Genomic DNA, 22,461 nt, shown 5'->3' on the forward strand with positions numbered 1-22,461 from the left:
AAACCCCCCTGGTCTGCCCTCCGAAGATGCGGGTACCTACCTGCAAGCAGACCGGAACCGGGGCACCCCCTTCTCTCCATTCTAGCCTATGCGTTTTGGGCACCACTTTGAACTCTGCACCTGACCGGCCCTGAGCTGCTGGTGTGGTGACTTTGGGGTTGCTCTGAACCCCCAACGGTGGGCTACCTTGGACCAAGAACTAAGCCCTGTAAGTGTCTTACTTACCTGGTTAACCTAACAAATACTTACCTCCCCTAGGAACTGTGAAAATTGCACTGTGTCCACTTTTAAAACAGCTATTTGTGAATAACTTGAAAAGTATACATGCAATTTTGATGATTTGAAGTTCCTAAAGTACTTACCTGCAATACCTTTCGAATGAGATATTACATGTAGAATTTGAACCTGTGGTTCTTAAAATAAACTAAGAAAATATATTTTTCTATATAAAAACCTATTGGCTGGATTTGTCTCTGAGTGTGTGTACCTCATTTATTGTCTATGTGTATGTACAACAAATGCTTAACACTACTCCTTGGATAAGCCTACTGCTCGACCACACTACCACAAAATAGAGCATTAGTATTATCTCTTTTTACCACTATTTTACCTCTAAGGGGAACCCTTGGACTCTGTGCATGCTATTCTTTACTTTGAAATAGCACATACAGAGCCAACTTCCTACACACCCTGAGAGGAACCCTTGTCTACAGACCCCGTCCACAGTTCTGCGACGCCATCGCCAACACTATCAGCACCCACGCCCTCGCCTCCACAGACTACATGCTCCTCGGTGACCTGCATTTTCACCTGGAGAACACTGATGACAGCAACTGCTCAGCCCTGCTTGACAACCTCGCCATCCTCGGTCTCAAACAACTCATCACAACGCCCACCCGCTCAACCGGCCACACACTCAACCCCATCTTCTCCACCAGCAGCCACATCACCTTCACCCATACCACTGAACTCCACTGGACCGACCACCGCTGTGTCCACTTCTCCTTCCAGAAACCCACCGTTCACCACCACCAGCAACGTACCCCTCACCGCAGCTGGAACAAGATCTCAAAGGACCAACTGATCTCCACCTTCGCCCACGCCCCACCACCCAACACCAGCGACCCCAATACCGCCGCCCTCAACCTCAAACAATGGCTACATGACTGCGCCAACACCCTCGCTCCACTTAGGAAATCAACCAACACCCGCACCAGCAAGAAAGCACCCTGGTTCACCACCGACTTTCAGGCCTCCAAGCGGGAGTGCCGGAAAACCGTGAAGATCTGGTGCCAAGAATAAACAGAGAGCAACCACGCCGCCCTCAAGACTGCCATCCGCAAGCATCATCAGCTCATCCGGACCACCAAAAGATAATTCTACAAAGAACGAATTGACAACAATGCACACAACACCAAGGAGCTCTTCAGCATCATCAAAGAACTCACCAACCCCAAGTCCTGCTCCGCCGACCCCCCTCGCTCACAAGACCTCTGCGACTCCCTCTCTGCATTTTTTTCACCACAAGATCACGGACATCCACAGCAGTTTTGCCTCCCCGATCCCCACAACCACCGATGCCGATGCCAACCTCAATGCACCCAACCACACCAACCTCCTGCGTTCCTGGACCCACACCAACGACAAGGACACCACCAAGACCATGAGCACCATCCACTCCGGATCACCCGCTGACCACTGCCCTCACCATATCTTCAATAAAGCCAGCCAAATCATCGCCCCCCAGCTCCGTACCATCATCAACAGCTCCTTCGAGACCGCCACCTTCCTGGAGAGCTGGAAACACGCCGAAGTCAACGCCCTGCTCAAAAAACTCAAGGCAGACCCCGAAGACCTCAAGAATTACCGACCCATCTCCCTACTCCCCTTCCCAGCAAAGGTCATCGAGAAGATAGTCAACAACCAACTATCACGCTTCCTGGAGGACAACAGCCTGCTCGACATCTCCCAATCTGGCTTCTGCAAGAACCACAGCACCGAGACCGCTCTCATCGCTGCTACCGACGACATCAGGATCATGCTCGACACAGGTGAAACCATGGCCCTCATACTCCTTGACCTCTTGGCAGCCTTCAACACGGTCTGTCGCCACACACTTCGCACACACACTTCCATGACACTGGAATCTACCACAAGGCCCTGGACTGGATCACATCCTTCCTCTCCGGCAGAACTCAGAGAGTCTGCCTCCCTCCGTTCTTGTCAAAAGCCAACAAGACCATCTGTGGAGTACCCCAAGGAGCCTCTCTCTGCCCCACGCTTTTCAACATCTACATGGCACCACTCGCCAACATCGTCCGTTCCCACGGCCTTAACATCATCTCCTACGTGGACAGCACACAACTGCTCCTCTCACTCACGAAGGACCCCACCACCGCTAAGACCCACCTCCACAACGGACTTCACGCCATCGCCAACTGGAGGGAGGTAAGCCGCCTCAAACTGAACTCGGATAAGACCGAGATCGTCATCCTCGGCTCCAACAAATCAGCATGGGATGACTCCTGGTGGCCTGCCACTCTAGGAGCCGCTCCAACTCCCACCACCCTCGTACGCAACCTTGGCTTCATACTGGACTCATCGCTCACTATGACCCAGCAAGTCAACGCAATCTCATCCTCATGTTTCAACACCCTCTGTTTGCTTTGCAAGACCTTCAGATGGATCCCCATCGAAACCAGAAGAACGGTCACCCACGCCCTCGTTAGCAGTAGACTGGACTACGGCAACGCACTCTACACAGGAACAACAGCCAAGCTCCAGAGAAAACTTCAGCGCATTCAGAATGCCTCAGCACGACTCATCCTTAACCTCCCTAGCCACAAACACATCTCAACCCACCTCAGAGACCTCCACTGGCTCCCGTCAACAAAAGGATCATCTTCAAACTCCTGATCCACGCTCACAAGGCTCTCCATGACACAGGCCCTGCCTACCTCAACGAGCGTCTCAACTTCCACGTCCCGACACGCCAGCTCCGCTCCACCAACCTCACCCCCGCCACCATCCACCACATCCACCATACCACAACCGGCGGCACATCCTTCTCCCACCTCGCCGCCAAGACCTGGAACTCCCTCCCCATCAACCTACGTCTGACCACCTGACCTTCAGGAGGACCACCTGCCCTTCAGGAGGCGTCTCAAGACATGGCTATTCGAGCAGTAGCACCTCCGACCCCTAGCTGCTTGAGACCCTATCCGGTGAGCAGCGCGCTTAACAAATGATTGATTTATCGATTGATCCCTAACTGGTCTTTTTTTGCCACATAACTTGAAAATGAAAAGTAAAACACTTGATATAGCAAGCCGATTGAAAGCGCCACAGCCGCCATAAGCATGAGCACAAAGGAGAGACACAAAAGGAAAACGAAGTTTGCTCGCAGTTGAACGTATTTACCAATGTGCAATTTTCCATGTAACAGGGTCGATGGCCAAGGTGGCAACAAAACTGCCCCAAAGATGGACAAACATAAAGCATTTACCAACAATAACAAAGGATTTTTGAAAGGCAAGCCCACGAACGAGTGATAGTGATGGGCATGCAGTGGGCGTGGTTAAAAGCCCAAAGATAGATTAGAACAGCCTGAGCGCTTGCACGCTCAACCTAAAATGCAACAGCATCAGTCCAAAACTTTGGGGGTGAAAAAGAGATATTCCTTACAGCATGTCTTTACAAGTTCAAAACTACCCCCAATGGCAAATGTGAGCCTAGTATTTTTAAGCATTTGACTCGCTAGAGGGGGCCATTTACTTTGGTGCTTCAACCTGTTTTCTGTCCCAGCCCGAACTTGTTTACTATCACTTACACGCCAGAGGAACCAATGTCAGTTTAGAGTAAGTCCCTCCAGCCCACTAAACCAATTGGGAACACAGGTCTCAATAATTCATGAGTAAGATAGGATAAGCATAATGATTTTGAAGTAGAGGTGAAGCACTCACCTGAAATATTCTGAACTTCGTCTACAAAGGCAGTAAATAAACTCTATGAAATATGGCGTGAGATTGTCCACAGAGGCAAGCTATGGTGATCTCAACTGGAGGGAGACAGACATGACAGCAGAGGTGTAACGCTAAACAGTGCCCCCCCCTTCAGAATGTGATGGGGGCCTTCAAGTCTCCTCTGTGTCACAAATATTCCTTAACTTTTGACTCAATGGGCCCCTTTTGGACGTTTGGGAGCTCCCTAGAGGGCTGGAGGTCTCCCTGCGGCACGCCCTGTATGCTCGGCGTGCTGCAGGCAGCGGACTGGTAGTAGTAGGCCAGAAGAACTGGCTGACGTGGGGACACAGATGTGTGGCACTATGCCTTCAAACCCCTCGAGCTGAGCTGAAACTAAAGAGGGGGTGGGGTTGTCAACAGCGATAACACAGACCGGAGGTGGAGAGAACACTGCCCACTACCCAGGAAAAACCAGTGTGCGAAAGGCCTGCACCGGCACCTATTGGCTCTCAGAAGACGAGGCTGCACCCATTATAATGAAGGAGAGCACCGAGGCCCTAAAAGAAGCTCGAGTCCAATCCCGCCACTGAGCTACTTTTAGCACTCCATGAGACAAACTGCGGCCTCGTGATCAACAAGCTAAGCAACACTTTCATAGCAGCATAAGAACAATCTGGAGAAATAAGTTAAGCATAGCAAGGAGGGACTAGGCATGAGGGACTCAAAAGGGTAGAATAAATGAAAGGCAATAACAGAAACAGAGGAACCACGGACTCCGACCGCAGGGAGGAATACCCAGCCCCTTTTTTAAATCTTTGGAACTATTCCGAGAACCGGAAGCTCTTACAAGGAGTCCTGTGCTGATAAAACGGAACCCTTTGCTTCAAGGGAAGGAGGAGACATGGGGAGAACTCACGGGGTTATTTCAGCCGGAGCTCCCTCGTGCCCACAGCGGCCCCTGTGGCCTGGTAACAATATGCGCTGGGAAGCAGCTGAAACCGGCGCTACCTGCCTCCGAGCTGGCAGCGCCTAATGGGCACAGCTGCTCCAGAGTAGCAGCTGATACCTAACCTGCTTTTACCGGGCGTCATCCGTGGTGGAGACGTCTGCCTTGGGGTGGCATCTGCCCTGTCACCAGATAAAAATATTCCCTGGGTAAGCACCCAGCAACAACGGTCACTGGTATGCCACTGGGAGAGTTTACATAGGAGACACCTGTGATTGTGCAGCACCTACCACAGGGCACCAACATACACTGGAAGACACTCATGGCTGGGCAGCGCCGGCAGCTGGCATCGCCCATCGATACTAATCATTAGGAAGCACATTTACTGGTTGGGACTTTTCACTGGACTACAACCATCACTGCGGTAGTTGCCACACAGGGGCATTTTAAGGATTTTGTGGGTCCAGCCAAACGTATTTTGGAAGCCCCTGTTCAGAACAGCTTTGAATTTATGGTGCAGTTTCAGCTTTGCCATGCCCTCTTTGGCCAGGTCACTGAGAGTGCACATGCACAATAGTTCAAATTCTAAGTGTTTCCAGGTAGTATCCAGGGACACTGGCGTGGGCCTTCTATATTGTAACACAGCAGCAGCTCACTATTACTGCAAATAACCTCTGAACACATTTCTCAGTAAATGTCTGTTATAGACTCACACATCGCCCACATTAAAAAATTGTTAAAGGAAAACAGTATTTTAAACAATCTGCTTAAGACTTTTTCAACGTAACCCGGGCACAGCAGAGCTGGCTATATCAGGGGGCGCCCTGAATGTCTGGGGCCCAGCGCCAGTGCCCACATTGCCCATGCCTTAACACGTCTCTGTTGCCACCATGCAACACCTGTACTGGGCAACGCTTTCCCTAGTACATCCCTTCGCCGGAGCATTGTCACTCCCCTTCCCTACTCTGTGGTACCTCACACAGGACAGTCCTAATTTCTGGGCAGCACCGGTGCCCCTAAAGCATTCGAGCGCGCCTGTTCTGGGTAGCATCTACCCATCATTGTGCAACAAATGTCCTGTCCGGTACAAGCCACGCGGCACAGCCTGTCGCGGCACCTGGTGTCTGTGCAGCGTCCGCCCTCGCCCTGGAAAGCCACACTGTCAGCGACACTCACCTGCAGGAGGGGGCACCGGGTCGGGCGGGAAGCGCTGCTCCCTGTTGGCCGCCACTTTTGCTTCTCTGTCTGGACCTACGCCAAAGAAAGTAGTGCTGTATGGAAAGGGCAGCACTCTCGCAGAGAAGAGGAGATGGTTGAAGACAGGCCGATGTTCTGCATCCTGAGGAGCAGCTTTCCTCCAGCCCCTCCCTCGCACCCGCGGGCTGAGTCCTAGCTCCCAGAGGAGCGGGACTCGAGGAGGGAGGGGGAGCCGTGAGTGGAGGTAGCAGCTGGTGGTCACTCCCAGGGGGACAAGCCGGGCAGCAGTGGCAGAGGCCTCTCAGTCTGTCTGCGCACCATTCCCGGTTTCCTGAGGTCCAGGACCCCATGAGCGGCCCCAGGAAGGTGCGAGGGCTCGGAGAGAGGAAGCTTGTACTGCAGCGAAATTACCTGTTGGAGAACAGCAATCATTTAATATTTAAAATAAAAATTCTAATTTCATGCACTAGGGCCGGAAATAAAGCCGCAAACAAATTAATGTTGACAGAACGATCGACTGCTTGGCAAAGCTTACAATATGAAAAGCAATGTCAACTAATTAAAAGTATTTACGCGAGCACCAGCCTAGAATAAAAAATCCAGCTCGGTGAAAATGTTTTTTTTTTTAGCATGAGTTTATACCGGTGTTATCTGTGTTACTAAATAAAGTGGGCCCTGTTCATAAAACCACTTCAGCTAGTAAATACACCAACAGACTGATTACAACTGCGAATTTGCTTTTAAAATGCATACAACGTGAATTCGTACTGGTAAAAATATTTAATCAAACATAGTTTTACCCCAGTTTGGTGGAATACGAGGGAATAGGGGTAAGAAGAGGGCATTAGTGGGGGATGTTGGAACATTATTGCACACTAATTATGAGTTCTCCACGATCCGTTTGTATTAAGAGACAAGCCGCAAGAAGTGGTTGCAAATTGCCCACCAACATTTTGCAACCTGTTTCTGATTTTGCGACGCAACATATGTACTAATAAGTCGCATCACAAAATCTCCAGTCACAGGAGGTTCCAGAACATCCTGCCTATTAAATATTATTTAGGTAGCTCACCAGTTGCAACCCTTCTGATTGGCTAGTAACACTTGTAGCAGCGGCTTGTAAAGAACAACAGACCACCATCCCACCATTCTTGTGCTTGCATTCTCAAACAGGATTTTTTTAACAGCCATATTTCTTAAAGGAATAGGTGTTGCTTCAAAAAAAAATTCCCGTTTGGGAATACATCAAGAGAAACAGGCAGTAGTCCCTTCCACCACCGTCTAATGCCCCCATAACCTGGAGGTCATGTGACAGAATTCACAAAGAGCAAAGTGTCCCAATGAGTCACCTGTCCCTTTGTAAATCAGTTACCAGCTCTTTTGTGGTGTCAGTAACTGACAAATGGCGTTGTAAATCAGTACATGTTTAAGCGGCGACAAGTATGGCAACAAAGGGAAAGAAAACATGGAGAACTGACATTATGGCTCTCATTATGAACATGGCGGCAATCACCGCTCCACCGGCGGTGGCGGTAACTACTGCCAAAAGTCAGGCAGTCTGGCCAGCCAAATTATGAAGCACCTGAATAAACAGGCAGCCTGAAAACCACTCACCGCCAGCAGAGGAGTGCCGACAACGATGGCAAAGGCCGCCAACAGGCTGACAGAAAGGCCCTACTCGCCCATCAAATAATGAAGCACTAGACCGCCGTCAGTTTTGGGGCGGGAACCACCGCCACCAAAGCCAGGCAGAAACAAACCAAATATAAGGAAACACTCACCGGAGGCTCACACAACACGCCGAAGCAGACATGGATGAATTGCAAATCATGCCAGTCCTGTTCCTTGCCATATAGCTCCACGACCGAGACCACGGACGAAGACGATGACGGTAAGTACCACAACCTACTAAACAAGGGAAGAAAGGGCACAGTTACATACCCACCCACTCTACCCACCCCGCAATGCACCCACAGCACCTCACAACAGCACAAGCCATACACACCTGAACTAGAGGTACTTACCGGACACAAGGCCAAGACAACCTGCCCAAAGTACACACATGTGCACAACACTCCCCCACAAAGAAACTATGAACCACGGGTCCAGAGTGTGCCAAAACCAACACTGGCCACACAAACTTTTATTAAGCTCCAGGAGCAACAGAAGGCCAACGCCAGTCCATAGTCCAAAGTTTGATTGGCCCAAATGGCCCCAACTTGACTCCCACAAGTGCAAATGGTACTCCACCTTAAAGGGGCAACAATGGGGCATCCAGGCACCTCAGGGAACAGGGTCAGGAGGTGGTGGGGGTGGTGAGTTTCGACTGGCTTGGCTTTACGTTTGGGAGGTGGAGGGGCTTACGACTGGGAGGTGGGGCTTGGGTTTATGTTTGGGAAGTGGAGGGGGCTTCGGTCTGGCCAAAGCTGGTGGAGCGGCCTTGGACTGGGGTGCGGCAGATGTGCTTGGGCCAGCACAGGGTCTCTGGCTCACAGGGGAGGTAGCATGGGAATGGGAAGGGTGGACAGGAGCAGGCTGTGACGTGGGAGGAGTGGACAGGGCAAGGAGGTGGGCACATTTAGGGACATGACGGGGGGGGTCAGTGGGTTCGAATAGGTCAACATGGGATAGGAAAAGCTTTTTAGGGACAATCGGGGTGGACCTGGAGGAAGGTGTGGGAGTGAAGGCAGAGGGAGTGGTTGTGACAGGTGTAGGTGTGCGTGACATGGGTGCAGGTGACTGTACAGTATGCTGAGGTGTGGTGGATGTGTGTTGGGTGGTGTCTTGGAACGTTTGAGTGTCTTGGGAGGAGGGGGGGTGGACACAGTGGGATAAGACAGGCTGCCAGTGTAATTGTATGTTGTCTGTGTGTCTGCAAGTTTGGTGAGTGTGCGGCATGTTTCAACCAAAGTCGTGGTGAGGGCAGGTGTGGTGTCTGGGGTGCATGAATGGATGTCTGATTTTGTGGTGACTGCCAGAATGGGGTCAGCAACAGTGAATGAGGGTGCAGTGCCTGTGAGAGTGCACGTAGAGGTGACAGACAGGGAGGCGGAAGAGGTGGACACACTGGGGGAAGTGGATGTTGGTGTGTGTGCCTTTGGATGTTGGCTGTGTGTATGCCTGTGGTGGGAAGTGTGGTGCTTGTGTTTTTCAGTGTGCTTCTTGTGTGTTGAGGTGTGTGCATGGCTGTCAGAATGTGTGCTTGGGACAGGTGAAGGGAGTGGGGTGCTGGAAGGGGAAGAGGTGGTTGGTGGGGGAACGGAATGACCAGGGACTCTGGCTGCCATCAAAGAGGAGGCTGAAAAGACCTCTGTAGGCCAGACACGGCACTGTGAAAGCCATCCAGGTAGGCATTGTTCTGTTGCACCTGTAATGCTATCCCCTGGATGGCATTGACGATGGTTGTCTGCCCTACAGAGATGGACCTCAGGAGGTCAATAGCCTCCTTCGTGAGGGCAGCAGGGCTCACTGGGGCAGGGGATAAGGTGCCTGGGGCGAAGGACATGCCTACCCTTCTGGGTGAGCGGACACGGGCAACTCGGTGGGGAGCAAATGGGAGGGCGGTGATGGTAGGGGGGGTGGCGGAAGATGACACAGAATGGGTGCGCCCACTAGGGTCCGCCACCACCAGGGAGCTCCCATCGGAGGAGGTATCAGAGTCACTACCTCAAGTGGTAGTTGCCTCTCCGGTGGTACTCCCCTCGCCCTCCAACCCACTGGTCCCCTTGGCGTCGCTCAACTCTGCCTCCGTGGAACAGTGGGCCGCTGCATCCCCACTCGCCGGTTCCACAGCTCCCTCACCCGATGATGCTGGTGTACACAGAAAACACAAGAGATTAGGGATGGAGAGACAAAACAGGAGAGACACTTGTAAATAGCTGAATGGAGGTACATAACTGGTTCACACATACTCCCACCCTGCAAATATTCCACCATGCAGCACCTACCACTATACACATGGCTATTCCCCTGACCAGTGGCCACAACCCTGCTCTACAGCCATTTCCAACATCACAGAAGGACCTGAAGTACTGCAGACCTGTCCCTTACAAACTAACTTCCCATGGGGGCCATTATGTAAAATTACATCAGTCATAGTCCCTACCAATAGACAGCATACATACCACAGCACACTCACACATCCATCAAGGAGGCATACAATGGTTTCTGTACTCACCCCCTTGTGTCTGCTGTGCAACCTTCAAGCGCCCATCCAGGTCCGGATACACATCCGCCAGAATGCGGCGCATTAGGGGGGGTCAGGCCCCGACGGGCACCCCTTCCTCATTGGGAGGACTTCCCCAGCTGGGCCTCACAGGTCTTCCTCACCCAGCGCCATAGATCCTCCCACCGCTTCCTGCAGTGGGTGCTCCGCCAGTTGTAGACCCCCAGGATCTGCAACTCCCTGGCGATGGCCTACCAAAGTCCCCTCTTCTGATGGGCACTGACCTATATGGGACACACAGCTGGCTATACATCCCCTATGGGACGGACACTCACAACAGCATAACAGGACCTCATACATGCAGGATGTCATGAATCCCACAACTGTTCAGTGTCAAATCGTGCACACATGTTTACAGCTATCTACCACCATTACACACATCCATGCCCCCCAATCCACCTACTCACCGGTACCTCTGGTCGACCATAGAGCTTGGCGTACAGGGGCTGGACACCGTCTATGAGCTTGTCCAGTTCCTCAGTGGTGAAGGCCAGGGCCCTTTCCCCTGTCATGTGTGCCATTTCCAGGACCAGAGTCAGGACACAGCAGCACACTCAGTGGAGTACCTGCATGCACGTAATCCGGGAGTCAAGTGAAGTTGGGGTGACGAGATGGCGTACGCTCCGCAGCGGTGTGCACTGTCACCGCTGGCGGGGATCATGATAGGCTCTTATTTTCCATTGACAACCATGTTAACCATTGAATGGTTGCATAGTGTTGAACACCGCCATACGCTATTACGACAACCGCTAGCGGTATGAGGTCACTTCCACTACAACATATCTGGATTACAGGGGGCAGACATTTTGGTCATTACTATGCAATTATTAATTTCTCATTTGCCGCATTCAGGCCCTATTGTCCCCAACTCCCATACGCATGAATAAATATACATTTACTCACCACAACAGTCCTGATGTATCATTGAGGACATGTCACTCCAGTTTAACATCCTACTTTGCATTTGTGTCATCGACTTGTATGCCAGCAGTGCTGAATATTTAACATGTTGGGCAGATGTATGTGTGTTCCTCACATGTGTTCTCAACTCCTGCTAGGTACAGACCCATGTGGCGAGGGAGGGCCCCATCCGTGTACAGATCACCTGTTAATTTGGGGAACATGGTGCAGCGTCACATCATCATCAATTACAGACTCAACCGTGCTACTATTCATGAACTTTGTGCATTACTGGATCCAGCACTGAGACCGGCTAATCGGAATCAGCAAGCCATCCCTACTGAAGTGCAAGTGCTCTCCGCACTCCATTTCCTGGCCACAGGCTCATTTCAGGTGACTGTGGGCATGGGTGCAGGTTTTTCACAGCCAATGTTTAGCCTCATACTGTCCAGATTCCTGAATGCATTTGTACGACACCTGCAGTCTTATGTGAGGTTTTCCCAAAGTGCTGAACTTCCTGCCATCAAGTCAGACTTTTATGCCTTTGCCAACATTCCACATGTGATAGGTGCCATCGATGGATCCCACATAGCTTTCATCCCCCCAAGAGTAAGTGAACAGGTGTACAGAAACAGGAAGAACTTTCACTCCATGGACATTCAATTGGTATGTACTGCAGACCAATACATCTCACATGTGAATGCCATGGTCCCTGGATCAGTCCATGATTCCTTTGTGCTGAGGAACAGAAGTGTGCCACACATAATGGAACAACTACAAGGGGACAGAGGATGGATCATACGTAAGTGTGCCTGACACTTATTGGCACATAGCTGACAGCTAGGCTGTCTGCAAACGAGGGTTGTCAGTGACAATCCTGTTTTGCCCACTTTTGCAGGTGATTCTGGCTACCCAAACATGCATTGGCTCCTGACACCAGTGAGGAATCCTAGGGCAGATGCTGAGAGGAATTACAGTGAGGCCCATGGACGTACTAGGAGGGTGATAGAGCACACTATAGGCCCCCTGAAGGCTAGATTCTGTTGCCTCTATATCTCTGGGGGATCCCTGGCCTATGAGCCTGAGAAGGTGTGTAGAATAGTGGTGGCCTGCTGCATGCTGCACAACGTGGCTGTGAGGAAATCTATTCCTCTCTTGGAGGAGGAGGGTGCTGTATATCCAGCCCAGCTTCCTCTGAGAGGGGATGAGAGTGGTGGTGATGATGAGGAGGGGGAAGATGTATACTTCAGGAACCAACTGATCCAACTGTACTTCCAGTAACTAAGAGGTACTATTTGATGCTGTTGTTGTCTGTGCAGCATACTGTTGGTATGCCTTATCCTCTATGGGGGTGTTGGGTCTATAGACATTGTCACTGTGACGAGGTTTGCATGGGACATGTGACATGATGGACAACTTGTTAGACATTTCTGTTGGCACCACCCCATGTTATGCGTGGGGTGCCATTCCTGCAATAAAGATATGAATAAATGATTTTAATTTCAATTGCATGCACACTTTGATTTGATTCAACATACTGACGGGGGACATTTACATTGGTGAACAGGTGTTTTATTTGGTGTCAGGGATGCAATGGTGCTCTTTACAGTGATGGGAGTGGGCTACTGGTGGATGTCCATATTGGCAACATGGTCTCAGCGATTGATGGCAGTGGTAATGTCTGCTATCTGTTATTTACAAGTTTTGGGGCTGCTATTGCACGGTGGGGATGGTGGTTCAGTGGCACACTTGGGGGACAGTTCTTGTCAGTGTCACCTCTTAGAGGGGGCCTTGGTCTTGGCAGGTGTTCCAGTGCCATATCTGGGCCTGAGGGACCATTTGGGTGCCTGGTGTTGGCCTGTATGGGTTGAGGTGCTGATCTCATATGTGTCCTCAGATGGCGGCACAAGTCCAGTTGCTGCTGCTGATGTTGACGGCTGGTCTGTATCTTGGTCTGTGTGTAGGGGCTTCCTGGTCTGTGGGGGGCCCAGGCTGGGGTGGGACACGGTGCTATGGTGGCCATGGTGGTATTGAGCAGTTTCCACTTCTCCATGGTCTCTTGGTGTTGGGCTATCTGCAGCCTTTGACTCTGATCCTTGGTGGCCACAATCTGAGCCAATCTGTCCTGTGTATGGTGGTATGCTTCCAGGACCTCAGAAATCACATCCTGGGCTGCAGCATCCATCCTGTGCGCTTCCATTGGGCCTAGCCCCCTGTGCCTGTGTCCCCTGCACAGGTCTGGCGGTACCACTTGTACTGGGGCCATCGTCTTCCTGCCTGTTGGTAGGTGGTGACTGTGGCCTCTGTCCTTGCGTTCCACCAGTCTGTGGCTGGGATACACAGGTGTGGGGCCGGTTGCCCTGGGCTGATGTTGGTGGCTGGGTGGTAGGGGTGTCAGTGGTGTCCTGGGTGGGCCTGCTGGATGGTGACAGTCCAGGACTGTGTGAGGGGCCAGGGTATTCCTCACTGTCCAGGGTTCCCTCTCCAGTGTCCTGGGTGGTGCCTCTGCCTCCATGTGGGGCACTGCCACACCTTGTCCTGTCCGTCAGGGTGGCATGGGTGGTGGTGCCTGTTGAGGGGAATGGACATGTCTGTTGCAATTGCCAAATCTGATGGGGTGCATAGCGCTGGGCTATTTTGTGCAGGTTTTCCTCTGTTGGGCCATGCAGGGTGCCTTTGTGAGGTTGCAGTTGCATTTTGCTTGGGATGTGCAGGTGCATTGTGGGTGGTGTTGTGCCATTGTGATTCCTTGCAGGGTTAGGTGGCTGTGCACAGTGGGAGTAATGTGGGCCTGTTGGTGGATCTGTGGGCATGCAGTGTGACTGGATGTTGTGATTGTGGCCTGGGTGAGGTAGTGGTACTGGTGGCTGTTGGAGGGGTGAGGTGGTGCATGCATTACAGGTGCGGTGGATATGGGGTAATTGTAGGTGACTTACCCGAGTCCATTCCTCCAGTGAGTCCAGTGAGGCCCTCAGGGTGCAGGATTGCCAGTACCTTTATCTCCCAGTCAGTGTAGTCGGGTGGTGTTGGTGGAGGTCCTTCCCCAGTCTTCTGGACCGCAATGTTGTGCCGGGCTTCCATAGACCTCACCTTCCCGCGCAGGTCGTTCCATCTCTTGCGGATGTTGTCCCTCGTGCATGGATGGTTTCCCACTGCGTTGACCTTGTTGACAATGGTCTGCCTTATCTCCATCTTCCTGGCGGTGGGTGTGTGCTGGACCTGGGCCCCGAATATTTGTGGCTCGACCTTGAGTATCTCGTCCACCATGGTCCTTAGCTCCCTTTCTGTGAAGCGTGGGTGCTTGGGGGGTGACATGGTGTGTGTGTTGTGAGTGATGCATTGTGTGGACCTAGGTGAAGGTGCTGGTTTGTGGTTGGGTGTTTAAATCGTGTGTAGTGGCGTTAAGTGTCTGCTTGTGGAGTTCTCAATCTCGGTTGTCCTATTGGCAATGCAAAGGATTGTGGGGTGAGTCTGTGAGTGTTTTATGGTGTTGTGGATGTGTGTCAGGTGTGTGGGTTTCAAACTTGCCAATGTGTGCAATTCTTACTGTTGGGTCCCATTGCTGGCCGTGGCGGTCTGAACCGCCAATGGCCGTTAGACTTCCACTGACCGCCGCGGTGATTTGTGCTTCATTATTTGGAGGGCGGGGAATTTGTGTGCTCGGCGGTGGCGTGGTGGGATGTCCAGCATTTTCAACGACAAGGCCCTGGGGGTGACTGGTGGCAAGGAAATTTGTGTCAGATTCTGATTTTTGCATTTTTATATGGCAGGTTTCTGTTCACAGCCAATGGCGGGATTCTGTCCAGCATCGCCATGGCGGGGAACGGTGTTTACCGCCATGTTCATAATGAGGGTCTATATATGAAATTTAGATTGGGCCGTTGAGGAAGGTATGAGAATGAAATAGTATTTTATTATCAACAACAAATAGGAAATGGCAAAACAAATAGGTCTCACTATTTAGGTCTCACCTGAGACGCTTGCAAGACATTTTGTTAGCTTACAATGGCATTAGAGCCCTTCCACTTCTTATCATTGGTTGGTTTCACTGTCACTGTCATTTCCTTGCTTCTCTTGGGTCAGCCTGTGTCTGCTTCACTTTCTCTTTATCTGTTCACTGTTTCTCTAGAGAAATGCCCAAGTGCTCTTCCTTGCCCAGTAAGTGTCCTTCTGCTGCTTGCGCTTTTGAGCCCAGGCTACTATTTTCTTTGAGTTGTAACACTCCATAAGAGTACACATGCTTGCAGGCCGTCTCCCTCACGATCTTCTACGCCTCCCCTCCAACTCTGTGTTATTGTTTGCCCCTCCCTCCTGTCCTGATCAGTGTTATTGCTTGCCTCTCCCACCGTCTCCTTGTTGGTGCTTGAAACTTCCCACTCTGCTGTATTGTTGCTTACCCACTCCTGCCCTGGCAGAAAAAAAGCAAGCATTGGCAAGACCAATAATTATTGCTGATGCAAGACAAACAGATTTGAGAATGTTATTTTAGCCATGTTTTACACCACTATTTTGTATAGAAGCAATAACACCAATATTTTCTTGACCTTCAATGTTGCAACCAGTACTTCCCCAAAGCGGCACACATTTCTTTAGGCCATTACTAGAGGTCCCCCCTGAATTAAACACGGATGCTTTCTGTAACAGGGTGCAGTATCTGAAGACATTATCAGAGGTCCCTTCAGAATGACATGCCCTTAAAAAAATTAATCAGGAGTTAGATATATGCACTGCAGAGGTGCACATAGTTTGGCTATGGTAGGTAGGGTAGGTTAAGTTTAGAGGGTATTTTAGGTAGATATGGTGGGTAGGTATGCTAGGTTAGGTATCGTAAGTATGTATGGCAAGGTAGATATGATTGGTTAGGCACAGTATGTTAGGTGTGGTAGGTTGGTATGGTACATTAGGTAGGTAGATTAGTGTGTTATGGTAGCTAAGGTAGTTGTTAGAAATGGGGTCTAAAGTTGGCAGTCAGTTTACTCTGGTCAGGGTAAGGGAGATACACAGCTCAGATAACCACTGCTCACCCCCTTGGTAGCTTGGCACAAGCAGTCAGGCTTACCTCAGAGGCAATGTGTAAAGTATTTGTACAATCACACACAGTAACACAATGAAAACACCACAAATGCACTCAACACCAGTTTAGGAAAATAGCCAATATTTATCTAAATCAAACAAGACCAAAACAAAATAAATTCAACATACAAAAGCAAAGATATGAATTTTTAAAGTGAAAAGTCTTAATCCATAGAAATCAATGGACCGGTTGTTTTAGCACAAAGTACCTAGTATGCATCAAAAATAAAGCCACACAGGTGAGCGTGCATCAGAAAAGCAAGCTAAGAGTCGATTCCTTACTCACAAGTGAGGCCATGCATCAATTCTTTCTCCGCCGGGCAAGCAATGTGTTGATTCTTTCCTCGCAGGGAAGTGATGCGTTGATTTTGGAACAAGCAGCCTCAGGTCTGTGCAGTTATGTTAACGATTTTGACGCCCAGGGACGATGCATGGAAAATCCAGACACACAGCAGCAATGAATCCACGCTGAGCTGGCGATGTGTCGATTTTACCAGAGATGAGTTGATTTTTCAGCCACGGTGCAGGCACTGCATCGATTTTTCTGCCGCTCACACAGCGGTGCATGGATTTTCACCCACAGGTTACCAGCTTCCACTTCTAAGGGCTCAGGGACTGGATTTGGCACAATTTAGCAAGTCAGGACTTTCAGCAGAAGAGTCCAGGCACAGGAAGATGAAGCTTTTGATGTCCCCAAGACTTCAGAACAGGGGGCAAGCTCAGTCCAATCCCTTGGAGAAACTTCACAAGCAGGATTTCAGATAGCAAAGTCCATTCCTTTCCCTCTTAAGGCAGAAGCAGTAGCAGAAGGCCAGCACAGCAAAGCAGCAACAGGCAGAGTGGCAGGTCCACCTCAAGCTCTTCTCCTTGGCAGAGATTCATCTTGATTCAGACGTAATCTAAAGTTGTGGAGTCAGCAATCCAATACTTATACTCATTTCTGTCTTTGAAGTAGGCAAACTTCAAAGGAAAGTCTTTGTAGTGCACAAGATCCTGCCTCTTCCTTGCCCTGCCCAGACACACACCAGGGAGTTGGAGACTGTATTGTGAGAGGGCAGGCTTAGCCCTTTCAAGTGCAGGTGACAGCTCCTCCCTCCCACTCCAGCCCAGGAAGGCTCATCAGCATATGCAGCATACACCTCAGCTCCCTTTATGTCACTGTCTAGAGTGTCACTTCCTAGAGTGAATTCACAAACAGCCCAACTGTCAGTCTGAACCAGACCTGTATTCAGCAGCCAGGCAGAGGCACAGAATGGTTAAGCAAGAAAATGCCCACTTTCTAGAGGTAGCATTTTCAAACAGAGAATCTAAAAAACAACTTCATCAAAATATGTATTTTTAAATTGTGAGCTCAGAGACCCCAAACTCCAAATCTCTATCTGCTCCCAATGGGAAACTGCACTTAAAATATATTTAATGGCAATCCCCATGTTAACCTATGAGAGAGATAGGCCTTGCAATAGTGAAAACCGAATTTGGTAGTATTTCACTATCAGGACATGTAAAACACTACACTACATGTCCTACCTTTTAAGTACACTGCACACTGCCCATGGGGCTACCTAGGGCCTGCCTTAGGGGTGACTTACATGTAGTGAAAGGGAAGGTTTGGGCTTGACAAGTGGGTACACTTGTCAGGTCGCACTAGCAGTTTAAAACTGGACACACAGACACTGCAGTGGCAAGTCTGAGACATGTTTACAGGGCTACTTGTGTGGGTGGCACAATCAGTGCTGCAGGATCACTAGTAACATTTGATTTATAGGCCCTTGGCATACATAGTGCACTGTACTAGGGACTTACCAGTTAATCAAATATGCCAATCATGGATAAAGCATTCACCAATACAATTTAGACAGAGAGCATATGCACTATAGCACTGATTAGCATTAGTAAAGTGCCCAAAGTTCTCAGGCCAACAAAAACAGGTCATAAAAAAATAGGAGGAAGGAGGCAAAAGTTTGGGAATGACCCTGCACAATGGCCAGGTCCAACAGTAGTGTAGGTATAGTAGGTAGGTATGTCATTATGTATAGATAGTTGGTAGGTTTAATACTTAGGTTAGGTATAGTAGGTAGATATGGCAGGTAAGAGAAAAATAAATAGATATGTAGTAGGTTTTGTAGCTATGATAGAAAAGTTAGGTACAGTAGGTACATTATGTATGATAATCCAGGTATGGAAGGTATAGTAAGTTAGTTATGGTAAGTATGATAGGTAGGCACAGTAGTTTGGTAAAGTAATTACTGTGGGAAGGTTTGATATGTATGGTAGATAGGTTGGTATGATATGTTAGGTATGCTAAGTAGGTAGGGTAGGGGGGTATAAGAGGTAGGCCTGGTATGGTAGCTAGGTATAGTAGGCAAGGCGGGATGGTATGTCAAGTTAGATTTGGAACATGGGTAGCATAGGTAAGATAAGACATCATACAATTTTTGTATGAAATGAAAACTTTCACAATAGTAAAGCATTTCCTAGACTTCCTCCTTACAAATCAAAGCATTGTTAATGAGAAGCACATATTGGTGCTGTAATTATCAAGGCACACTTTTTCAGTGGTGGCTCATTACTAGGGGCCTTGGGGCTATGTGTCCTCTATTTTTCGAATGCATTATAAGTGTCTCTTGACAGACATTCATCATGTCAGGCAGCCAGGTGTTTTTCATGCATTGATGCACATGCTCCAAACAGCCAATGTACACTGGTCTGAAGATCCTACAGACCTGAATGCTGTGGTATTATCAATCCAATAAAGCCCTTTGAAGATCCGTGCTGTTATGGTGCCTGCCAGTGTCACTGATAAAATCAGACCTGCCCTTTTTAAGTCTCCAAAAAGACAACGCATGCACAGTTTGTTGCAACAACCTTTGTTACTTTACAGTGGGCATAGAGGCCACCCCTTGCTTACCATTGCTTGCCATCATTGTCACTTACAATTGCTTGCTTCTTGTCACCTTCCCTCCCAGGCTTTCCTTTCTCTTCTTGTGTCTGTCCCTTCCCTGGAGCATGGATGAATTACTTGTGCCCTTTACCACTCTTTTTTCGGATGCTACATTTTCCTTTTCATTCAAGCACTCAACAAGAGTGTGTGTTTTTCCAGCTGTGTCCTTTGTGCACTTTTTCACTCCTCCCTTCTAGCTTCCCCCATCCGACTTCCCTTGCTGTTCTTGCTTCCCACTAACCTCTTGTCAGTTAGCTCCACCAGCTCCACCTGCCCACCTCTGTAGTCTGTTTGCTTCCCCAGCCCACTCTCCATAGTCGGCTTCAAAATCTAATAGGAAAATAAACAGGACAATGTACCACCTCCAAATGTTCGCAGCCTTGATGAGTAGCTGATCCAGGCAATGGCAAACCATGAAAAACAATAGCTGAAGAGGACTGACCCAAAGCTCAAATCTCTGTCTACTTCTGTATCCTTGTTTTGCTGTATTAATGACAAGAGTTCTCAAACAGAGAGCTGAAGTTGCATGTAGCAAGACATAAAACGTATAACACATGCAGCATTATTATTTAACTACCAGCACAAGATCAGGTAAAAGCATGCCCTACTCATAATCTGACCCCTTTCATTCTTAATGGGCATATGTGGGCAAATGTTTGCCTCATCACTATGAAGTGGCATGCAGAGATACACAGGGCAACCTTAAATGAACAAAGGGATTTGGTGCCCTTTCTGCAGAATAATGTCACTGGCACGTCTCTGCCACAAAGCTGGGTTTTAACACAGCACTCTAGACAACCTCCTATGTGACACACAAAGGCACTGATTCAAAACTGCTAGACGCCCAAATGGCAGGATTTATGACTGCAAGTAATTCAGGCAAGGTGAAATTAATTTAATACAATGATATCCCACACCAGCATAATGTTACACATGCGTAAAAAGGATGTAAGAGATGGGAAACAAGTGTTTTAACACTTCTTCTGCCTTGAAAGCATTCACCAACATTGGAGTTTGTAGCCTTTCACAGATTTTGTTGTTACCGTTTCCCACCCTGGAAACAGTCATTTACTTCTGACGAGTGTAGAAATAAATAAATTTCCAGAATGAGAGGGGGAAGAGAATGTATACAAACTTTATGGCAGGGAAGACATTTCTGAACTAGGAAAAATATTTTCGTCTTAGATAAATAAATTGTGCCATTACACAAAGATGCTGACATAAGACGGTTTGCAATTGTACATTGTTCAAATACCACCATCTTTGAAAATAAACAGATATCCCAAAAATCTCCCAGGATTACAACTGAAAAGTTGCGACAGATGCCCCTTTCGACGCATAACATGAGGATTTTCAGAATACCTGAAAACTGTAACTCCATGGCCTACTGGCCCTGCGTGATCCTGTAGCATGGTGTGCCCTTCTTGCAGTCTCTTAGAAATATATTTTGCAGAACAATAGTGTTTTTGTGGAAGGTGGCAGGGATTGAAAAATATTTCATGGTCGCTGAGGGTTTCCAGACTTGCATTTAAATTGTCTAAGGAAACCATCTATCAAAACAGCCAATACAAATTTCTTCAAAAATCAAATCATCGATACGTTTAACAAATTCTGCTCACTCATTCTTCCTGCACATTCACTTAAATACAACTCCAAACTTTGAAGAAATCATGTTTCGTTCTACCTTTGAGTGTGAAGATTTTCCACAATAGCTTCATTGGCAAAATAAACTTGAACAGAGTTAAACTTGGACTTCTCAACTGGTTCTCTTCCCCCAAGATCTTTAAGTCATTGAGACACTTTCTCCTCCATCAGCAAGGATGAATTCTCTGCCATTTTAAAAATCTCAAACCAACAATTCATAACCTAGATTGCTAACCCGCATATCACTGAAGACAATTTCGGAAGCTTTCCTAATGTTTCGGGCTAACTTACAAATGAACCAAAGCCCTCATTTTTTAAAGCGTTCTGACCAGGATCTGAATTTACTTTTTGATAACAGGCACGTAACAAATCTTTGCTGCATGTCATGGCAAGGTAAGCTGCAACATCGAAAAAAACTTCTTTAGTGCCAGGGGCAACTGCTTACAAAGTACCAATGTGGCTTCGTCCCCGGATTTATATTTAAAACATCCCTTCTAAAAATCCTAGTTGATGTCCATCACATGTTGGATGAAGGGGATTTACAGGGAGTGCAGAATTATTAGGCAAATTGTATTTTTGAGGATTAATTTTATTATTGAACAACAACCATGTTCTCAATGAACCCAAAAAACTCATTAATATCAAAGCTAAATATTTTTGGAAGTAGTTTTTAGTTTGTTTTTAGTTTTAGCTATGTTAGGGGGATATCTGTGTGTGCAGGTGACTATCACTGTGCATAATTATTAGGCAACTTAACAAAAAAAAATATATACCCATTTCAATTATTTATTATCACCAGTGAAACCAATATAACATCTCAACATTCACAAATATACATTTCTGACATTCAAAAACAAAACAAAAACAAATCAGTGACCAATATAGCCACCTTTCTTTGCAAGGACACTCAAAAGCCTGCCATCCATGGATTCTGTCAGTGTTTTGATCTGTTCACCATCAACATTGCGTGCAGCAGCAACCACAGCCTCCCAGACACTGTTCAGAGAGGTGTACTGTTTTCCCTCCTTGTAAATCTCACATTTGATGATGGACCACAGGTTCTCAATGGGGTTCAGATCAGGTGAACAAGGAGGCCATGTCATTAGATTTCCTTCTTTTTTACCCTTTCTTGCCAGCCACGCTGTGGAGTACTTGGACGCGTGTGATGGAGCATTGTCCTGCATGAAAATCATGTTTTTCTTGAAGGATGCAGACTTCTTCCTGTACCACTGCTTGAAGAAGGTGTCTTCCAGGAACTGGCAGTAGGACTGGGAGTTGAGCTTGACTCCATCCTCAACCCGAAAATGCCCCACAAGCTCATCTTTGATGATACCAGCCCAAACCAGTACTCCACCTCCACCTTGCTGGCGTCTGAGTCGGACTGGAGCTCTCTGCCCTTTACCAATCCAGCCACGGGCCCATCCATCTGGCCCATCAAGACTCACTCTCATTTCATCAGTCCATAAAACCTTAGAAAAATCAGTCTTAAGATATTTCTTGGCCCAGTCTTGACGTTTCAGCTTGTGTGTCTTGTTCAGTGGTGGTCGTCTTTCAGCCTTTCTTACCTTGGCCA

General features: G+C 48.5%; 1 protein-coding gene across 1 annotated transcript in view; it reads right to left on the minus strand.

Moving 5' to 3' along the window:
- Positions 1–6,231, minus strand: part of PRKG2 (protein kinase cGMP-dependent 2) — a 791,389-nt gene extending 785,158 nt beyond the window's left edge. The window contains exon 1 of the mRNA XM_069237440.1: positions 6,085–6,231. The gene's annotated coding sequence lies outside the window, so the exon portion shown is untranslated. The remainder of the gene's footprint in view (positions 1–6,084) is intronic.
- Positions 6,232–22,461: the final 16,230 nt, after the last annotated feature.

The sequence above is a fragment of the Pleurodeles waltl genome, chromosome 1_2 (genome assembly GCF_031143425.1).
Source record: "Pleurodeles waltl isolate 20211129_DDA chromosome 1_2, aPleWal1.hap1.20221129, whole genome shotgun sequence".
Lineage (NCBI taxonomy): Eukaryota > Metazoa > Chordata > Amphibia > Caudata > Salamandridae > Pleurodeles > Pleurodeles waltl.